We start from the raw sequence: 21,025 nt of genomic DNA, 5'->3' as shown, positions 1-21,025 counted from the left end.
TTCCTGGTTTGCACTGCAAATGTCTTTGGTTATGGCAATGGACATTTAGGTGAGCTTTCTGAATAGCACATATAACAGTGCTGTGAGGTGGTTCATGCTTGACCTATTTTGGTGAGTCTTTAAAAGATGATATCAAGGTTTTTTGTTTGTTTGTTTGTTTATTTGTTTTGATTTTTGAGACAGGGCTTCTCTGTGAAACAGCCCTAGCTGCCCTAGATGTCCTGGAACATAGGAAGGTGACAAATGCTTGGGGACAACACACAGGGCTGCAGGCTCATAATGGCTATGCTCTAGTTTTTTACTAAAACCCAAGCTTTCTCTCTATAGCCACCCCCATTTCCACTAAAGATCATCAGAGTAAGGGTAAATGTGGCCTGATTGTTTACAGAAGTGCAGCAAGAACAGCCACCCACACACTGGCTCACTTTAAGTACTCTTTGCTGGAACTCTTGGTATAGAATGTAGGTGTGTGTGTGTGTGTGTGTGTGTGTGTGTGTGTGTGTGTGTGTGTGTGTATCCATGGCATCAGGCAAGGCTGAGTCTCTATTAACTGAGCCCCCACAGAGAGGAAGGCCAACCTCCATGTCATACTGTTATTAGGTTAATTCTGCTTTCAGGGATTTCCCAAACATTCATGCTTTTAGGACTGCCAGAAAGTGGTGTTCTTTACTTCCCTGTAAGGTTGGGAACATTTTGAGACATCGGGCCAGTTTTGCCAAAGGTCAATATTATTCAATCTTGGTTCCTTAAATCTCCAGGGAAATTTTGTCATCATCTTAACAGATGAGATCAAAGTTTGCATTTGTATCAGTGTATTTTTGTATTACAGCTTATTTAAAACATCTATAATAAAAGCATCCAAGCTTAGACAATTTGACCTCTCTTTTTTCTCTCTACAGCTTCCTATATCATTTTAAGTTTTGTTTGTTTTTTAGTTTGTGTCCTTCAGTCTTCCTCTTCATTATAAAACAGCCTGTAGTGTAGTGTGAACCACCATACCCAGCTCAGGAAAGTTTTTTGTTTTTTGTTTTTGTTTTTTGTTTTTGGAGGCTGTCCTGGAACTAGCTCTTGTAGACCAGACTGGTCTCGAACTCACAGAGATCCGTCTGCCTCTGCCTCCCGAGTGCTGGAATTAAATGCGTGTGCCACCACTGCCCAGCAGGAAATTATTTTTAAATAGATATATAATACATAATAATACAAAACTATAATAGTTGAACAATTTATTTATTTGTGTGCTTTAGTCTAACAATTCTAATGGGTTTTCTGTATCACAATGATAGGCTTCTCCACCAATGCAGTAAACCAAATCAAGTCAAATTGAAAAAAATAAAAGAATTCCCAGGTGAGTTCTCCAGTCCTAGAGACCAAGGCAGAAGTCACATGCCCAAACTAAAGCATGGACGTTATATAACCTGTAGGCATATACTCTATTAGCTGGGTTTGTGCCCAAGTATGGTCGAAAACTGAGCACTTTAGGCCAGAACTTGGGCTGGTAGAAACTTCAGGGAGGAGCTATGCCACAGCCACCAAGAATGCTCAACTAGGCTTTTTTGGCTCCTTTTCTTTCTTGGAGACTTTCTGAGAGGGCTGAGTTTGGAGAGAGGGGAATGGGGCTTTCTGGATCAAGGACTGAGCTGGAGGTTCCAGCTGAAAAAAAATCATTTGTTGTAACAATTGTACTTGGTTTGCTAATAAAAATCTCATAAGGCATTAATCACTTAAATGTCATCTCATTCTTATAAGCTTTGTGACAGAGATGACATGAACTTACTTGATTTAGGAAACCTAAGTGGAGTCAAAGAAATATGTCTGGATTATATTTAATGCTGACAAATCTAAGTGGTAATCTTTTTTTTTAATTTTGTTTTACTGGTTTTGTTTGTTTGTTTTTGGAGATAAGATCCTGATAGGTGGTTCAGGTTGGCTTGGAATTCACTATGTGCTCCAGGCTGCACTTGAACTTGTGATTCTCTTGTGTCAGCCTCCTGAGAGCTGGGTATGCGTTGCCACACCCAACTGTAAAATCTCTCTCCTAATCCAAGGATTTTTTTTTTTTTTTTTTTTTTTTTTTTTTTTTTTTTTGGTTTTTCGAGACAGGGTTTCTCTGTAGTTTTGGAGCCTATCCTGGCTGTCGCTCTGGAGACCAGGCTGGCCTCGAACTCACAGAGATCTGCCTGCCTCTGCCTCCCAAGTGCTGGAATCAAAGGCATGCACCACCAACGCCCGGCTCCAGGGATGTTTTTATTTAAGGAAGATTACTCAAAATCTTTAGTGTCTGGGCCAGTTCTTGTTTCCTAGAATTTTAGGAGTACTTAATTACATAAGAGCTTATTTGTTTTAAGTTAAGTAGAGCTCTTTTATAAGTTATTTTTGGAGATAGGAGGATATCATATATATGGCACATATGATATATATATATATATATATATATATATATATATATATATATATATATATATATAGACAGATACAAACAGAAGCCTCAAAACACTTAAAAAACCTCAGCCTTTAGGCAGGAGTAATTGTACCAAACTCAGAACAGTTAGATCAAACCATGCTCTTAACAGGTGGGGTAAGTTAAGTTTATTCACACAGAAGAGAAAATATTCTTACCAGGATCTGTGGGGAAAACTTAGAAGATTTAAAAACATTTGTTCTGTTTCAGAAGGCACTTTTTTACCCCTCTACTCTTCCTGAACTCTGAATTCTTGAGGATATCCCTCAGGTCCTAGAGATGGTGAAGTAGAGGATTTATATCTTTTGTTTGTTTGTTTGTTTGAAGATAGGGTTTCTCTGTATTGCTTTGGAGCCTGTCCTGAAACTTGCTCTGTAGACCAGGCTGGCTTTAAACTCACAGAGATCCGCCTGCCTCTGCCTCCCCAGTGCTGGGATTAAAGGCGTGTGCCACCAACACCCAGCGAGGATTTACATCTTAAAACTTAAAAGTAAATTGTTTTTATTTTGCTCTGTGTGTGTGTTCCAACACATAGGTGTATGTGTGTTTTGTTAGTTTTATGTTCCTTATTGGTTTGTTTTGAAGTGGTAAAGACTAAGCACAGGGCTTATTCATGCTCAATATGCACTTAACAACTTAGATACATTCCGAGACCATTTGCTTTCTAAATTTGTGTTTTATTTTGTTCACTTGCTTTTTTTATTTTTTGGTTTTGTAGTTTTATTTTTAGGAAGGAGTTTTAAGTCATACTTTTCTTTTAGAGGTCAGTTTTATGGAGGCTTTGGACTTAATATAGGTGACTGGAGTGAAGTAGTGGCTGTTTGAATGCTTCCAGAGCATCGCTGAACAGATAAAAGATTCAGTCCAATTGTAATTAGTCTCCTGGGGATTCCTGTGTCTTTTCAAAGCAGTAGGACCTAAAGCTCAAGTGACTCAGTTCTGGACTAGGAAAGGAAGAAGTCTGGCAGCCCACAGAAGAGCTGAACACGAAGAGATCTAAGAAGGTCATCCAGCCAACAGAGAAGTTCCCGTGGGAGCTTAAGAATAATGGAGAGAACAGAAAGGCCTCACATGGAGCCCTAACAACTTCCAGCCCAGGGAGACAGGGAGTAATCCCCACTCAGGAAAGAGGCCCGGGAAGACCTCCCAGTCTGCAGGTGCTCTCAAAAGAAGCTTGGCACTCTACCGCTGCTTCAAAAACTGCGCTCACAATGCTAAGACTCATAGTTGTTCCTTACCGGCTCCAACAATGTGCACCAGCTCAATTCGTGGTTAAATCCTCCATTGTCACTCTTCTTACCGCTGTGACAAAATACCTAACCTAAGAAAGGAAGGGTGTGTTTTGACTTGCAGTCAGAGGGTGCAGTCTATGGCAGCAGAGATTTGGTGACGGGATGTGTCAGTTGGTCACGTTGCATCAAGACAAGAAGCAGAGACAAAGGACTGCTGGTACTTAGCTGGCTCCCCTTACCCCTCTTGCCCTTGGTCCCAGTCTCCAGGATGGCACTGCCCAACTTAAGGAAGGTCTTACCCCATCAGTTAATCTTCCCTGGAAATGCCTTGACAGACATGCCCAGGGAGTCGCCTCCCAAGTGATTCTAAGTTCAGTCAAGCAAATTAACCATTCAACAACCAGTCCATCAGGAACAAGACAGAGGCTTCAAACACTTACAGCTGGGGTCCTGGGATTGAATGATAAATCAGATCTTGTCTGAGCCATAGCAACTTAATTGTTAAAAATTATCTATGCCACTCGTTAAAGATAGTAAGCTACGGAGGTGGTAAAGGATCGGATTGAAATACATTGTATACGTGTATGAAATTACCAAGAATTTTTTCAAAGATGTCAAGCAGTAGTCACAACTGATACATCCACAACACAGCTTCTCCACCTAAGGACCAGGGATCATGTAGAAGAGGGGGTGCAAAGACTGTAAGAACAGGAAGAACAGTTTGCAGTGAGACTGTGTCTCCTAGAAATGTCAGAAGTTACACCCATGAAGTCTCACCAACATGACTGCCTGAACAAGAATAACAGCAATAGACATGCTAACATGGACAGGGGCCACAGACAGGGATGAGTCTCAATTGAGAAAATGCCTCTACTGGATTGGCTTATAGGCAAGTCTATAAGTCATTTTCTCAGTTAAGGATTGGTGTGGGAGGGACCATCCCACTGCTGGCAATGCCACCTTTGGGCAAGTGGTTCTCAGCAGGCTGAGATATCCATGGGGAGCAAGCCAGTAGCAGTAGCCCCTGCTTCAGTTCCTGCCCTGACTTCGTTTGACAATGGACTGGGATGTGGAAGTGCAAACCAAACAAACCCTTTCCTCCTCGAGCTGATTTTGACCATGGTTTTTTGTTTTGTTTTGTTTTTAATCACAGCAATAGAAAGCAAGCTAGGACACAGTTTAATACACTTTCTCTCAATGGCCCACAGTAAGGGTATGATAATGTCGAGACAGATTGTTTCCTCCTGGACCTCTGTGAATCACAAAGTTGTTCCTCATATTTTTCCAAGATTATAGTTTCAGAAAATCAACTAAAATCTTCTGAATGAAGTTTTTTTTTTTTTCAAACAAGTCCCTTTTTAAAGCATTTGTTTGTTTCTGTTAGTTTGTTGTAGCCCAGCTAACCCCAAACTCAGAACCCTTCTGCTTGAGCATCGCAATGTGGGAGGTGGGAGGGTTACAGGCATGTACTACCACACCTGTCTTCGTTTTTTCAGGTGCATAGAAATCAGAAGTTTCTTAATGTTGTTAGGATTATTATTTTGACTTATAATTTTGTTATAGGAATAACATATTCCCAGTATAACTGCTGAAATTTTTTCTTTAGATTTTTTTCTAGACATGAAGCAGTAAACTTTATTAGCAGCATTGACTCAATTTTCAATCACTAATAGAGTTACTTTATTAGTTACTTTTAAAAATAAAAAATCATAGTTAAATATATTTCCAACAAATAGTACTTCAATTGTCTATAACTATAAAATGTATCATTACTGACAAATAAAACCACATAGACCCATAAGTATAAGCCATTCTTAGAAAAACAAACTGTTTTTGTGAGAGCCAGAGGCATACTACATTTATGGTGGGCTGAATTTCTCTCAATATTCTCTGTATACAACCATAGTGCTTTGTCTCTTCAGGTGTTATTTCTGTATTATGGTTATCTACACACTTTTTTTTTGAGACAGGTTCTCAAATAGTCCTGGTTGGTCTCAACTTCAGCTGAGGTCATGCTTGAACCTCTGACTACCCCCCCCCCAACCTTCAAATTACTAGGATCTCATATCCAGGCCACCAAGCCAGATGGGCACTCCTTATTTTTAGAGTTCTATTGTCAGCATACATTGAAAGATTGCAGTAAACCAGGTATGTTGGCACGCAGGAGGTAGAAGCAGGGGGATGAAGAGCTAAAGTTCACCCTCAGCTACCTAGCTTATTGACTACCTTGAGCTGTCTCAGGCATAAAGTACCTGCTGTGCAAGCATCAGGGCCCGAATTTCAATCCCCAGCACACACATTCAAGAAAGAGAGTGGAGAGATGGCTCAGCAGTTAAGAGCACTCAGATTCAATTCCCAGCAACCACACGGTACCTCACAACTGTCCGGAACTCCAGTTCCAGGAGACCTGACACCCTCACACAGATATACATGCATGTAAACACCAATGCACATAAAATTAAAAAAAAAAAAAAAGAGATGCTAGTGTGGATCTGTATGTAATTCCAGAATTGGGGTAAAGAGCAACAAAGGGATCTCCGAAGCTCATTAGCCAGCCAGCCTGGCAGAATCGATGGGCTTCAGCTTCAGTGAGAGGCTCTGTCTCAAAAAGTAAAAGTGGATAGCAACAGAGGACGACATGGCATTGCTTTCTGGCCTCCGCTTGCATGAACAACACATGTGCACACACACTTGCACACACATGTGCACACACCCACACTAACATAACACAGAGAGACGCATAGTAACAAAAGTATGTAGAGGAAATAATTAACTCAAGTCCTTATCTATGTAACAAACCTTCCAACAGTTTCCTGAAAGTCTCACCAGCAAAGCCTTTCTGTATGTATTATTATTCTAAATGGAGTGTGCAGGCACAGTGCTGCTCATCATCTGACTCCCAGTGCACATCTGTCCTGTCAGCTCATGTCTTAATATTTCTACTGCATCTGAATGCTGCCTCCCCTAGCTCTATATAGACTGCATAAACATCCAGTGTCTGTGCTCTAAATATGACTGGTAATCTTAACTACAGAGGCATTGCTTTTCATAACACCCACTGACTGGAAATAAAAATTATGGATTTTGCCAGGCATTGGTGGCACAGGCCTTTAATCCCAGCACTTGGGAGGCAGAGACAGGTGGAGCTCTGTGAGTTCGAGGCCAGTCTGGTCTCCAGAGCGAGTGCCAGGGTAGTCTCCAAAGCTACTCAGAGAAACCCTGTCTCGAAAAACAAAACAAAACAAAACAAAAAAAATCATGGATTTCAAAATCCTGAAAAATACAAACAAACCCTAAAGTATTTAAGAAGCTACTCAAATTGGACTGAAGGAGTGAAAGGAGGGCTCACTCCTGGGATTAATCAAGCGGAGGACTTGGAGGAACCTGTCTGTATCAGTCAAGGTTCTTTAAAGGAACAGATAATGAAAGATTTTAGTTTGCTGAGAGGAAGTTTTGAAAGATTTTAGTTCACAGAGAGAAAAAGTTTCCCACAGGCCTTGGCCTATTACAAGGCAGTTGGCCCCAACCCTGGTCACATCCTATGGTTTAGACTGGGGCAATCGCCAAGACAACCCTCTTTGGGTCACACCTGGCTGGCCAACAGACAATCAAGGACTTTTCAGGGTACGTTCTGTGGTTTTTCCTTGTAGAAAAGCAGGTCACACCTGGGTGACCACTCTAACATGAGATCATACTTTGTAATCAATCACTTTGTGCCCCTTGCCTGTATGCTGATCTGCAGTTCTTTCCTATATAAGGAGCCTGTAACCCTTGCTGGGGTGTGCAGCTTTCCCAATATTGCTGACACCCGAATGTGCATTCGTTCAATAAACTCTCTTGCTTTTGCAGCTCTTGGTCTGGTTTCTGAGTCTCGGGGGCTCCTCGGGGCCCTGTGCCCCTTAGGGTTCTGGGGTCTTTCAATAGAATGACCACATTTATCTATGCATATTAAAAGGGGCTCTATTAGAGTGACTTACAGACTGTGGCCCAAGTAGACCAACAATGGCTGTCTCCTGATGGAAAGGCCAAGGATCCAGTTGTTCAGTCCACAGGACTGAATGTCTCAGCAGTTTCAATCTGATGCTGGAGTCCCAGGGAAGTCCTAGAGAGCAGCCAGTCTTCAGTCTATGTCGGAATCCCAAATAAGTAGGTTCTAACACCAGTGAAGGAATGCCTCAGGAACAGAATAGGTGAACTTGCCATTGAGAGTGAGGGCTAGCAGGCAAAATGCAGACGTGAGCTGCCACCAGAAGGCCCAGATTTTGGATGAGTCTCCTCACCTCAAATGATCCAATCAAAAACCAGGCATGGTGGCACACACCTTCAATTGCAGTACTCGGGAGGTAGAGCAGGGGGATATCTGTGTGTTTGAGGACAGCCTGGTCTACATAACAAGCTCTAGGACATCTAAGACTGTGAAGAGAGACACTGTCTCAAAAGAAACAAACAAATAAAACAAAACAAAAAGCTAATCAAGAAAAATTCCTCACACATACAACCAGCTGCTTGGGTTTTAGTTGATTCCAGATGTAACCAAGTTGACAACCAAGATTGGCCATCACATGGAACAAAGCTTTGGTCAAAAGAGATTTTTTTAAAAATAAAAAGTGTAAGGGATCTGAAGATGGCAGATGTGTGGCTATGGATCAAGGTAGGCTGCCCAGGGAAAGCAAGCCTGAGCATGAAATTTTGGAGGCTTTCTGCAAGATAATAGGAGAGCTCTGCCAAGATCCAGGGAGGGAACATGGAGAGAGGGACCAGCTAAGTGCAATAGTCCTGAGGTTGTCTGTCATGGAACTCGGAGGATACAGGGACTGTAAAATGCATGTCCCTAAAGGATGGGCCTTTTATTTTATTCTAAGTGTTAACTAAGCAGAAACTATTGTCTGATGTTTATAATGCAATCTGGCTGCTTTGGGAAGAAAGAATGAGAGGCCCTGTAAGAGTGGGCAGAGGGTAGGAGACTCTGTAGGTGGAGGTGATGGCACCTCATACCAGGGTGGGGCATTGTCTTGACATGGTATTTCTATCTTGGGTAGGCAACAGGATGGTTAGCTTTAACTGTCAACTTGGCACAATCTAGAATCACCCTGGGAAGAGAGTTTCAATTTTTCAATTATGAGTTGTCTAGATCAAAACTGGCCTGTGGGTAAGTGTGGCGGGGCGGGGGGGGGGGGGGGGGGGGGGGGGGGGAGGGACTGGCCTGACTTAAAAACAGGTGACACCCTTCCCTGGGTCTGAGTCATGAATTGTGCAAGAGTTGAAAGGGAGCTGAGAGCTGAGCAGTAGACATGCGTGCATTTGTTCGTTCACTGTAGCGAACAAGGACGGCAGAAGAGAAAGAACAATCTAGAGTTGTGTTTTGGATGTGTCACGCTGAGGTGGCCATTGCATGTCTAGAGCAGCTGGCTAAATGTCGATGACTGTCACCCATTGCAATGCAGTAAAATCCTCACAGGAATCTCATGCATCTTTGTCTCTCCAGTGTGACATCTTTGCTGCTCCATACCTCAGGCTGATGTCACTCTTGTGTGATTTCCCATAGGGTCTCCCCTGGTAGGTGCCTTTAAAGTCTCTGCTGTAAATTAATGAATACATTCCAAGCTACCATTTGCTACATCCTTCCTCCTGTTCTTTACTTTGTCAAGCCCCTTCATATCGAGTAATGCATCTCTAATTAACCTTTCACCCATTCTAGGTTAGGCCAAACGGCTGGGATAATCTAAGGAATTTGAAGAATGTGGGATGTGTCAGTATCTAGAGGCTTTCTCTCTCTCTCTCTCTCTCTCTCTCTCTCTCTCTCTCTCTCTCTCTCTCTCTCTCCCTTCCTCATCCACCTCCACCCCCCCACACCCCCCACACACACACCAGCAGCAGCAGCAGCAGCAGCAGTAGCAGCAAATCACACAGACGACATCATTTTAGTGACTGTAGCTTGGTCAAGTTCTAAGACTGAGCTACTATACATTCTATCAATGGGGAAAACATCTTAAACCTTGAAACACACTTGACTATTTCAGTTAATAGTCAGAATAGCAGATTCTGAATCTACTACACTATACTACTATCATATACTAGATTTTGGTTCAATAACTCACTTCTTAGTAATGTTATGTATCATAAGGAAACATCAGAGATTTTCATAAAGATGAAAATGCTGCAGGCAGGGTATTCTTGATGGTATAAAGTAAGGACATAGCTAATTTGAGAAATAGCATGGTGTTTTAGTAACATGTTTTATTTATTTTTGTTTTTGTTTGTTTGTTTTGCCATGGGATACCCAGTAAGAAAGAACCATGAGACAAAAAAACACCTATTTCCTTTATAACTTAGTGGTGTTTTGTTTTTAGCATCAGAAAATAAGCTAATACAAATCGGTGAAGAATTCCAAACATGAAGGAGTTATAGTACAGATGCAGAACTCATGTCACTAATTTGGAAAGAAACTCCCAGGAAGGTACAACCCAGAGGAGAATGGAAGCTGAAAAAGTATTTTCAAGTATTTCTCTTTTTGCCTGCCTGGAAAATGAGGACCGTCACACCTACCTTCAGACAATACGGATCAAGTCAGAGAGATGTGTGAAATTGTTCTAAAAATGGCAGGCATTGCTTTTAAATGGAAGAGTGGTTACTGTTATGAAGAAGGGACACCTGAGACAAGAAGTTTTCCCACCATCACAAGGAATCCTGGTTCGAGTCTGGAGGAAGCAAAAGTTCATAGCAGAGCCTTCACAGTATCATGGATGCTGCCCAAATCTGGTGGTTGTCCCACTTGAGTTCTGCAGAAGGACACCAGCTTAGGTTATGAATGTGTGGGGTGTCAGGTCCTGCACAATGTGATTTGAAGCCACTGCTGCCTAAGTATATGCCAGAAGACAGAGTAAGTCTGTTTCTGGCCATTTCCATTCTATGCCCTGGCTAAGATGTTCCTGCTCACTGACATACACATCATGAGCCATGGAGCATCTATGGATCTGGCCCTGTACTCTCATGGTGGTACATGCAATTCTTTCCATTAGTAGCTATGAGAAGAAAAAAAGAGTAACAATATTTTAATGAGATAAACTTGCTATGTTGCTGAGGAATGGCCTTGAACTTCTGACCTCCCTGCCTCTCCCTTACAAGTGATGGGACCTCCCTTACAAGGATGCATGACTGGTTTTATGCAGTGCTGGGAGTTGAACCAGTGCTTCTTGAATGCTTAGTAAACGCTCTAACAACCCAGCTACTTCCCTAACCTGGGCCAGACTGAGTTATAGCCGCCCAACCTTTTTTCATGTACCATCCAATGGCTGATTTGGTCTTTCAGATGTCATGGATATTTCAGTTGTGGCTTATTGCTACCTGCTTGTGGTAGTTTGAATACATATGGCCCCCATAGACTCATGTGTGTGAATGCTTGGCCCATAGGAAGTGGCACTATTAGATGTGGCCTTGTTGGAGGAAGTGTGTCATTGTAGGAATGGGCTTTGAGGTCTCAGATGCTCAAGCTATGCCCAGTGTGGGAAAAAGTCTCCTTGTGGATCAAGATGTGGAACTCTCAGCTCCTCCTCCAACACCATGTCTGCCTGCACACTGCCATGATTCTCACCGTGATTATAATGAACTAAACCTCTGAAACTGTAAGCCAGCCCCAATTAAATGCTTTTCTTTATAAGATAGAGTTGCTGTGGTCATGGTGTCTCTTCACAGCAATAGAAACCCTAACTAAGACACCAGTCTTCCTTATTTCAACAAATAATGTTGCCAAATACCTATTTTTCTTAAACCCAAACTTAGCTGCGTCTTTAACTTCTCTGTGTTTCACCCTTCATATCTAATCTGCCAAGCACTCTCACACTGAGCCCAGATGCTCTGCTTGCCTTTCAGAGCTCTGCTTGCCTCTGTCAGCTCATCTCTCAGTATGCTTCTCGAACCTCCATGGCCATTCTTTCCCAGGTCATGCTTACTGCATTGTACATACTGTCTTTTAGGGGGTGGCTGTTTAGGGAGGCTTGGCTTGCCATTTCTCTAGATGTTAACAACGGCAAATATTGATGTAGGCTGTCAGTGTGGCAGGCCCACCATCAAGGACCTAAACTCACTCAGAACTCGCAACAAGTGATGAGCTGGACACTGGCATTTCTCCCTCCACAGACAGAGGAAACCAAGACATGTTGTATTTGCTTACTGTCACACCACTGTCTTGGGTCAGGTTTCTTGGAAAGCAGGCTCATGGGCAGACATCTGTGTTTAGCAGGTGTGTTGGGATTGTTCTCAGTAGTAACTCCCAGAGAGATGAAAAAGACACAAGGGTGGAGATAGATGTGTCAAGTCCTTTGAGGGGGAGGCAGGTGGCTCCTTAACTAGAGACAATGACTGGAGAAAGACTGCAAGACATTCATGGCTGCAGGAGAGCAACAGCAATGCTCGAGGAGAGGTTGGCCGTGTGGTCACCAATCCACATCCCTGTGCAATACCCTAGCGCTGGTGTCAGTAAGAAGTCAGTGACCCTAACGTTACCTCATAGTTTCTACTAGTCAAGCATCTGGGCGTGTCTTGTTTGGATGCCTCTAATGCATCCTTGTTGATGAAAAAAAAAATGCTGATGCTTGTATCATGTGTTAACAACCATAAGGAAGACATTAACGACAGTTGCAATAGGGGACAAAGACTGTTGTACTTGAGTGTGGCTTAATTCTGGATTCAGTACCAAATACAGACAGCAATCACCTCAAAATAAGAGGTAGTTTATGTAACACAAGTTCTAATAGGACTTAATAATAAAAGATGGAGTCAGATATTAGGGGGTGAAAGCTGAAAGATCAGAGAAGCAGAACATCCAGACATTAGCGCTCTTACTGCTACAAAATCTTCAGACTGAAAAGAGAATGAGTTCCTGTCCCCTTCTGCCTATATTTCTCTCTCACTTCCTGTCTGTCTGTCCAGACCTCCAGACCTCTATGCTATCAGACCTTAGCTAGTGGCTAGTTCCAGCCTCTGATCTTCAGGAAACCTTTATTTGTTAGAGTATAAACAAGTTATCACCACAAGTTTATTCTCAGCCAAATATGAATTCTCACTGTCTGGGAATGCAGATTCAGGTTGCCTTGAAAAGCATGCTCCATGGTAAAAAGTGGTTACATGGTTTTTTAAAATTGTGTGTGGGTCGGGGAGGACATTGTGTATATGATGCAGACAAAGACAGCTAATTCCAAAAGAGGGTGTTGGATCCCCTGGATCTGGAGTTACAGGCAGTTGTGAGCATTCTGACATAGGTGCTGGGAATCAAACTTAGGTCGTCTCCAAGAGCAGTATGCCCTCTTAATTTCCCTGGCTCTGGTTACATGAACTTTTGATAGTCACAGAACCAAGTAAAGTCGTAATTTAAATGCATGTATGTATACCCAGATCACTTTAAAGTCTGGTCCACATCTAAGAGAAAACATATAGTAAGAAAGCCATAATTTAAGGAATTTACTAAATGTAATTGTAGAGACAGGAGGTAAGTGGCTTTTACCTCTATCCTATTTTGTGTGTCTGACCCATTCCGTGTCTGTCTGGCTTCTCCCCGTCCTTCTTTTTCCTAGCATTCTCTCTGTCCCGAAAATCCTGCCTAACTATTGACCGTTTAGTTTTTTTATTAAACCGATCACAGTGACATATCTTCACACAGTGTAAAGGAATATTCCACAACAGGTTTCACCTGAATGTGGCCAGCTATATGAAGGTGAAAGGAGCTAAAGATTGTCCAAGACAAATTGGTTCAGGATCTGTAACATTTTAACCATCTATAACAAAGTTGTAATCATTTAACTGCCCTGTAAAATTTTTAACATAGTTTCAGCTTGTGGAAGGGACTGGTGGGATTGGGAGTAAGGGGGTAAGGGTGGTGTTAGTTCCTAGTGTTGTACCCCACTTTGTATCAGCAGAAGCCCATTGGTTTTGTTCACACCCTACAGAGCTCTGAAGGCCCCTTCCTAGGCTAGGATAAAAAAAAAAAAAAAAAAAAAAAAAAAAAAAAAAAAAACAGGTAGAATAGGCAAGGAGGAGTCTTCAGGAAAAGGAAATAGCTGTTAAGGTCTTAAGGAAGAAGCTGCTGAATTGTTTTAACATCTTTAGTCACCATGATTTGGGTCTCACTTTTTCCCCTGTCCATTGTATCTAGCTTAACATGTACATAGATATATGATCAGAGTTATAAAACCTAAAGTTAAAATCATCAAGAATGTTCTATGTCCTAAGGATGTAAAAGTAGCAGATAAAAGGAAAGAAGCAGGTATCTTAACCAACCAAAAAGTTTAGTATGGCAGAGGGCTTCCAGAACCTACCAAGCCTGATGGCAGTATATATAGCATCTAGAATTTGAGTTTTCCAAGTCACTCCTATAAATTAATTTGTGTGTTCCGCAAGGTTAGTACCCATACTATGGGGTGTGTTGTCACAGTTACAATGCAGATTGTAAGCAAGATGATATGCTGTGACAGGAAATAAAGGCAGTTATAACACACTGACCAATAGGAATTTGTTGTATCTTTTTTTTTTTTGAGCTCAAGAGAGTGCAAACAAAGCACTTTTCATTTTTATTATTAAAGCAAGCAAAACATAAGGTGACGTTTACCATTAGCTTAAGCAAATACACGTACGGCAGGGAATACACCTGGTGTTACATCTTACCATCTTTGTTCATGTGTGCGAAGAGCCAAGAATATTCCTCCCAGGCCTTTGCCTTTCTCACAGAGATAATGTCATTCCAGAGCATTCTCTTCATGTCTTTGTTTTCAATCATCATAGTTGATGCAATTCTTTCTAGAGGGCCACCTTATGGGAAGAATATTTTGCATGCTGCCCTATCTATAGTGTACAGTAAGTTCACAACTTTCTTTCACAGGCTTCCATACTCTTACCCACCAAACCATCTCCCCAGCTTCCCAGCTTGCTTTTTTTTATTTTATTAGTTCAAATTAGGAACAAGCTTGCTTCAGATGTCAATCTCTTCTCCCTCTCCCTCCCCACCAACATCCCACCTGCCCCTAGCCATCGCCTCTCCACTCCCCAGGCAGGTAAGGCCCTCAAAAGGGGCTCCCCAAGTCTACCACATCATCCAGGGCCAGGCCTAGGCCCTACCCCATGTGTCCAGGTCAAGAGAGTATCCCTTCACAAGGGATGGGCTCTCAAAATCCCTTTTTTTTTTTTTAAAGACCTTACATATTTAATACAGTGCGTTACCTCTGTACAAATGAATTTGTTGTATCTTTAACATTTCCCATATCAATAACAGCATAGTAATGCAACTGATTGATTAGATCCAGTTAATAATAAACCTCTTCTGTTTGGAGAGGATTTTTGTTGTTGTTTGTTTTGTTTTTGTTTTTTGCAGGGGTGTGGAGAGAGAAGTTTATTGCTTTGGCTCTAGGAGTTTGCATCTAAAATAGAGACACTCTAGGAAGCTGAAGAGATGGTTCAGTATTAAGAGCAACTGATGCTCTTCCAGAGGACTTGGGTTCCAGCCCTGGCACCCACATGATGGCTCACAACTGACTGTAACTCCAGTTCTAGAGTATCAACACCCTGTAGCTTTCAAGGGCACTGCAGGTATGCAGACAAACATCCATATTCATACAATAAATTAATAACCCTTTTATAAATAAGATCTAAATGTGAAAGCACTTAAGAAATATGCTATAGAGCTGGACATCAGTGGTCCATGCCATTAATCCCAGCACTCGGGCGGCAGAGGCAGGCGGATCTCTGTGAGTTTGAGGCCAGCCTCGTCTCCAGAGTGAGTGCCAGGATAGGCTCCAAAGCTACACAGAGAAACCCTGCTATAAAAGAGAGACTTGGCAGAGCTATTGGAAACTTTGGAATTAGCTTTGCTTTTCTGACCTTCAGCTTGAAGCTTGAACCCCCAAATCTGTCTCTGGATCTTTTATTTATTGTGCTATAAAAGATCCAGAGACAGATATGGGGGTTCAAGCTTCAAGCTGAAGGTCAGAAAAGCGAAGCAGCTGGCCACTAGCTCTTACCTCTACCTCAGACTGAAAGGCGATCCTGGCTCCACCAAACCTCAGACTGTTGCCTCTCCTCAGCATGGCTGGAGAATCCTGAGACATCAATGTCTTCCTATCCTCAATATGGCGGGAGAATGAATGCTCCTATCTTCAGTGTATCTGGAGAATGAATGCCAGCTCTGAGACCCTGTTCCTGTCTTAAATACCTCCCTAATGCTGGGATTAAAGGTGTGTGATCCCAGGTGCTGAGATCAAAGGCATGAGTTCTGTTACTCTTCACTCTTTAGTTGACCATGATGGCCTTGAACTCACAGAGATCTGTCTTCCTCTTAATCCTGAGTCCTGAGATTAAAGGTGTGTACCACCACTGCCTGATCTTTATAGCTTGAGACTGACTTTGCTTTCTGAATCCTCAGGCAAGCTTTAATAAATCATAAATAATATATCACCACAATCATTATCTTTATGATTCTTCACTGTAGAGTTTCTAAACTAAAAGGGGCATTTAAGCATGAAAGGATGCAGGAAAACCATGGAGTTAGATATTTCAGGTATGACATGAGGGAAAAAAAGGTCAGTGTTATCAGAGAAATGCCCTGACCAAAATGCAGTGAAGTAGATGAATGTTCTGAGGGAAATACCAGGTTGTCTAACAAACAGCTCAGAGGTGCTTTTGCCTGAAGAGACAACATGGCTAGTTGTGCATACAGACACATGCAGGTACCAATCTGGGTAACCCCTCTAGTGATTGTGGATCAGTCTTGAGGCCCCACATTCGGTACCCAAACTGTCAATACAGAAAGAACACAAGTCTCATATCAAAGGGAGTAGGGGATAGTTTCAGAGATTCAAAGCAGCATGGGGAAGGGCAGGGCAGCCCAAGAGATGGGATTAAGTCCTAGCTCTCCTTATCAAAAACATGCTGAATCTGAAGAGATACTGCCCCTAAAAAATTTCATGGTTTTGAAAATTTGTTTAAGATGCTAGGTAGTGGTGGTGCATGCCTTTAATCCCAGCACTCAGAAGAAGGGTAGCCTGGTTTACAGAGTGAGTTCCAGAATGGCCAGGGCTATACAGTGGAATTCTATTTAGAAAACCAAACCAAACCAAACAAACAAAAATTTGTTTCAGTAGGCCTGGAATAGACACTAGGAGTTCATTTCATTTCATTGTCATGGTATTGAGACTCAAGCATGAGATCCTGTGCATTTTAAGCTACACCTAAGCCCCTGGCTCTAGTTGTTCATTCTGTTCCCTGCCCTGTAAATAGCTCTACCAGTGCTCCTACTGCCAAGGTTGACCCATTTCAGCATGCCTTCCCCATAGGATGGACTGAAAGCTCTCAGAAACTGAGTCAAAACACATTTCTCCTCTCAGGAGCTGTTTCCATCAGGTATTTTAGTCACACTGATACAAAAGTAAATCACAAACTTGCTCAGGCTTGGGGTCAACTGTCAGCACCACAACAAAACGGCTGAAAGCACACAGTCAAGGGCTACAGGCAGTACATTTAAAGATGTGTGTTTACATGGCATGGCATTGCACATGGAGGGTAGAGGACAACTCGCAGGAGTTGGGTCTCTCCTTTCACCCTCGTGGGTTCCAGTGATCAACTCATGTCATTAGGCTTGGTGGCAGGTGCCCTTATCATCTGGGCAATCTTGCTGGCCCTAGACAGCACATTTGAAAAGTGTTTATTTTAGCTGTGTGTATGGGACTGCCCCTGACTTATTATGTGCAACATGTGTGTGCAGGAGCTTGTGGAGTTCAGCAGAGGGATCAGATCCACTGGAACTGTAGTTACAAGTAGATGACGTGAGCCAGCAGGTGGTTGCTGGGGACCGAACCCAGGTCCTCTTCAAGAGTAATACATTCTTTTAACCACTGAGTCATCTCTCCAGTCCTGGGACAACACATTTTATGTTTTATGGACAACAGAGGGAAGGATTATTCATGGACTAAGATGGGGGAACTTCCAGAATGGGCTGTAATTTTCCCAGAATAGGATTGGCCCCTTCCCCACCCCTGCTTTCCTGTCCATTAAGTGTTGTTTTCAGATGTGTCATGGCACCAGATGTGTGATGGGAAAGATTAAAGCCACAGTGCTAATGATATGGAATTGCCATTTTAACAAATTGAAGCAGTTAGAACTTGTCTGCTGACCACGTTGGTCTCTCTCTCTCTCTGCTGGTTCTGGCAAAGTCTTGTTTTTTCACTAAGCAGTCACATGATGCTCTGATGCAATGTGCTCTGCTGTTGTATAGCTTTTAGGCTTCTTGAAGTTGCTTAGATTATGCCACCTTGACTGTCTCATCTCACTTTAGAGCAGTGCTTCTCACCCTTCCTAATGCTGTGACTCTTTAATACAGTTCTTCATGTTGTGGTGGCCTCAACCATCACATTATTTTTGCTGCTACTTCATAACTGTAATTTTGCTACTGTTAAGAATCATAATGTAGACACCTGTGTTTCCCGATGGTTTTAGGTGACCCTTTGTGAAAGGGTTGTTTGACCCCCAGGTTGAGAACTGCTGCTTCAGTGACTTCCACCCCTTCAGATTTAAAGGTTGGCATCTGGCATTCAGAACTTCTTCCTGCTGAAGCTAAGGTGACTGACCTTGCCTGTTTTGAGAGTAGAAATAGCTGGTTGTCTAATCTTGGGTAGCCAGAAGCACAACAGGTGGTTTTCAAGTTGGGATGAACTAAAAACTTGGCAGATTCATTATTTTATTTTATAACTGAAATGTTGAACTTTGGAAGGCACCAACTTTACAAGGGTCTTGTCTAGATCTTTTTTGTCAGTTTAACAGTAGCTCAAGTCATCTGGGAAGAGCAGTCTCAATTGAGAAAATGCTTCCATCAGATTGGCCTGTGGGCAAGTCTATGCAGCATTTTCTCTTTTAATAACTGATATGGGAGAGCCAAGCCCATTGTGGTCTTGGACTGGAGAAAACAGGCTGAGCGAGCCATGAGTAACAAACCAGTAAGCAGCAATCCTCCATGGCCTCAGGGTCAGTTCCTGCTTCTAGGTTCCTGCCCTGACTTCCTTCAGTAATAGACTGGATAAGGGTATGTAATCCAGATAAACCCTTTCCTCCCCAAGTAGCTTTTGGTCATTGTGTTTATCATAACAATAGAAAGCAAACTAGGACCTAAGGCTAAAAATATAGGAAACAAATATTAGAGGTAAAATAATGGCTTTCATAATAATAGAATTCCTCTGGCAATTATTCACTATGGTCAGAGGATGAAAAAGTAGTATTTAGAGGAAAGGTGTGGTTAGAAAAAGTTATAGATTTGTTTGAAGTGAAATGTTCTGCCATTTGGTTCCAGCTGACACATAGCCTATATTAACCCTTATACTGGAATTGGGCAAGAAACATGCCAGGCCCAAGGAAATAAGGCTATTCTCTAGGTTATGTTAGGATTTTTCTAAGGTAGGGTTTTGAGAGAGGAACAATGGAGGGGAGAAAGCCCCATCCAGGATATCAGCTGCTCAGAGTACTTTTCTTTAGAGCATTGTGTCCTCAGTCTGGTGAATTACCTGTTACTTGCGTTTCTGCTATAGTTCCAAAAAAAAAAAAAAAAAACCTTTTAAAAGTGACATTTGGAGATTGATGACTTCTCTTTATGCCATCCTAGAGCCCTCATCCAGTGGCTGATGGAACCAGAGACAGATATCCACAGATATACACCAAGCTGAAATCGGGAATTTAGTTGAAGAGAGGGAGGAATGAAGATCGAAGGGGTCTGAATCAGGTTGGAGAAACCCACAGGAACAGTTGGCCTGAACAAGGGAGAGCACATCGACCCCAGATGCTGTCTGGGAGGCCAGTACAAGACTGATCCAGACCCCTGAACATGGATGTCAATAAGGAGGCCTCTGCACTCCAGGGAGCCTCTGGTGGTGGATTAGTATTTTTCCCTGGTGCAAGAAGGGACTTTGAGAGCCCATCCCACGTGAAAGGTTACACTCTGGCCCTGGACACATGGGGAAGAGCCCAGGACCAGCACAGGAAGATTTGGTGGACTTTGCAGAGCCCCTGTTGAGGGCCCTACCCTGCCTGGGGAGTGGTGGGTGGATGGGGTGGGGGTAGGCTGGGGTGGGGGAGGAAGAATGGGGGGAGGGAAGGGAGAGGGAGAAGGGACTTACATGTGAAACAAGCTTGTTTCCTAACTGGAACTAAAAAAAAAAAAAAAAAAGTGACATTTGTTTAGTGTGCATGGTATAGCATGCTTCTGGAGGTCAGCTGACAACTTAGGGGTTGGCTCTCTCCTATCATGTGGGTTCCAGAGACAGAACTCAGGTCATCAGGCCAGTGTCTGTATCTGAGGCTGTGTGAAAGGAGGCAGCACAGAGCTGGGGAGTGCTGTTCTTTTTCCTTTTCCCCAGAGGATTGGTGGTAACAGCAGATAAAATTCCATCCCCAAGTACTTGATAACATGGTTTGGGGATCTCCTGGGCTCATTCTCATGGCATGAGTTCCTTCACATAAGGGGCCTCTGACAAAAACTGAAGTCTGTCACAATATTAGTAAGCCAGACCACAGATTTGGATTAGAAATGAAAGACAATTTCTTTTGTTTGGCTAGCTAGGGGTACTGTAGGGTTAGGGTGGGTAAGCTTTGCTGGGAAGAATCTGTCTAAAGAGACATCTTTTTTGTTTGGAGGGATTCCAAATAAAAAGAACCTGATTCCCAGATGTGATTGTTGGTGAAAAATCCAGCAGTTGGCCAGGCTTTGAGATCCATTATTCACTTTTCCCTCCCTTCTGTGACAAAATACCAGACAGAAGCAACATAAGGGAGGGAGGACTGATGTTCACTCATAACTTTAGTTCAACACCATTGGAAGCATGTCAGAATACTTGGTGATGGGAACACACGCTAGAAGTGCCTGTCATCATAGCAGACACAAACCAGAGACAAGCTTGCCCTCAGTGACCCTCTAACAACATCTAGAGTTTATGCCCCCAAAGATTCCAATCTCCCAACAGTGCTGCCAGATGAAGAGTGTTGGGACACATAAGACTGTGGGGACAATACAAACCCTCTACAGCAGGTGAGGGAGATTGTATTATTTCATTATCTGTGTTAGGAGGATATGAGTATTTGTATTCCATTATTTGTGTGTTAGGGAGAATTGGGATAATATGGTTTGGAAAGAGATTAAATGATCAGGGTGAAGTGGGCTAGGATGACCTGCAACCGAAAAGCCATTCAAACCCTCTGGAAACACACAAGAATTTGCAGGCAAAAACTACTCACAGAAAACTTTATTTGCAGAAAATTGTTTGTCAGAAAACTATTAACAAGAAAACTTCCAAGAGGGACTCCCAGGCAGAAG

General features: G+C 42.6%; 1 long non-coding RNA gene across 1 annotated transcript; it reads left to right on the top strand.

Moving 5' to 3' along the window:
- The first annotated feature begins 11,256 nt into the window (after positions 1 to 11,256).
- Positions 11,257 to 19,364, top strand: LOC118239471. Its single transcript, XR_004771697.1, has 4 exons — positions 11,257 to 11,312; positions 15,050 to 15,264; positions 18,166 to 18,287; positions 19,322 to 19,364. It is a non-coding gene; the product is annotated as an uncharacterized LOC118239471 (long non-coding RNA).
- The last annotated feature ends 1,661 nt before the right edge of the window (positions 19,365 to 21,025 follow it).

The sequence above is a fragment of the Cricetulus griseus genome (assembly GCF_003668045.3).
Source record: "Cricetulus griseus strain 17A/GY chromosome 1 unlocalized genomic scaffold, alternate assembly CriGri-PICRH-1.0 chr1_0, whole genome shotgun sequence".
NCBI lineage: Eukaryota > Metazoa > Chordata > Mammalia > Rodentia > Cricetidae > Cricetulus > Cricetulus griseus.
This window is presented reverse-complemented; position numbering and strand designations above follow the sequence as displayed.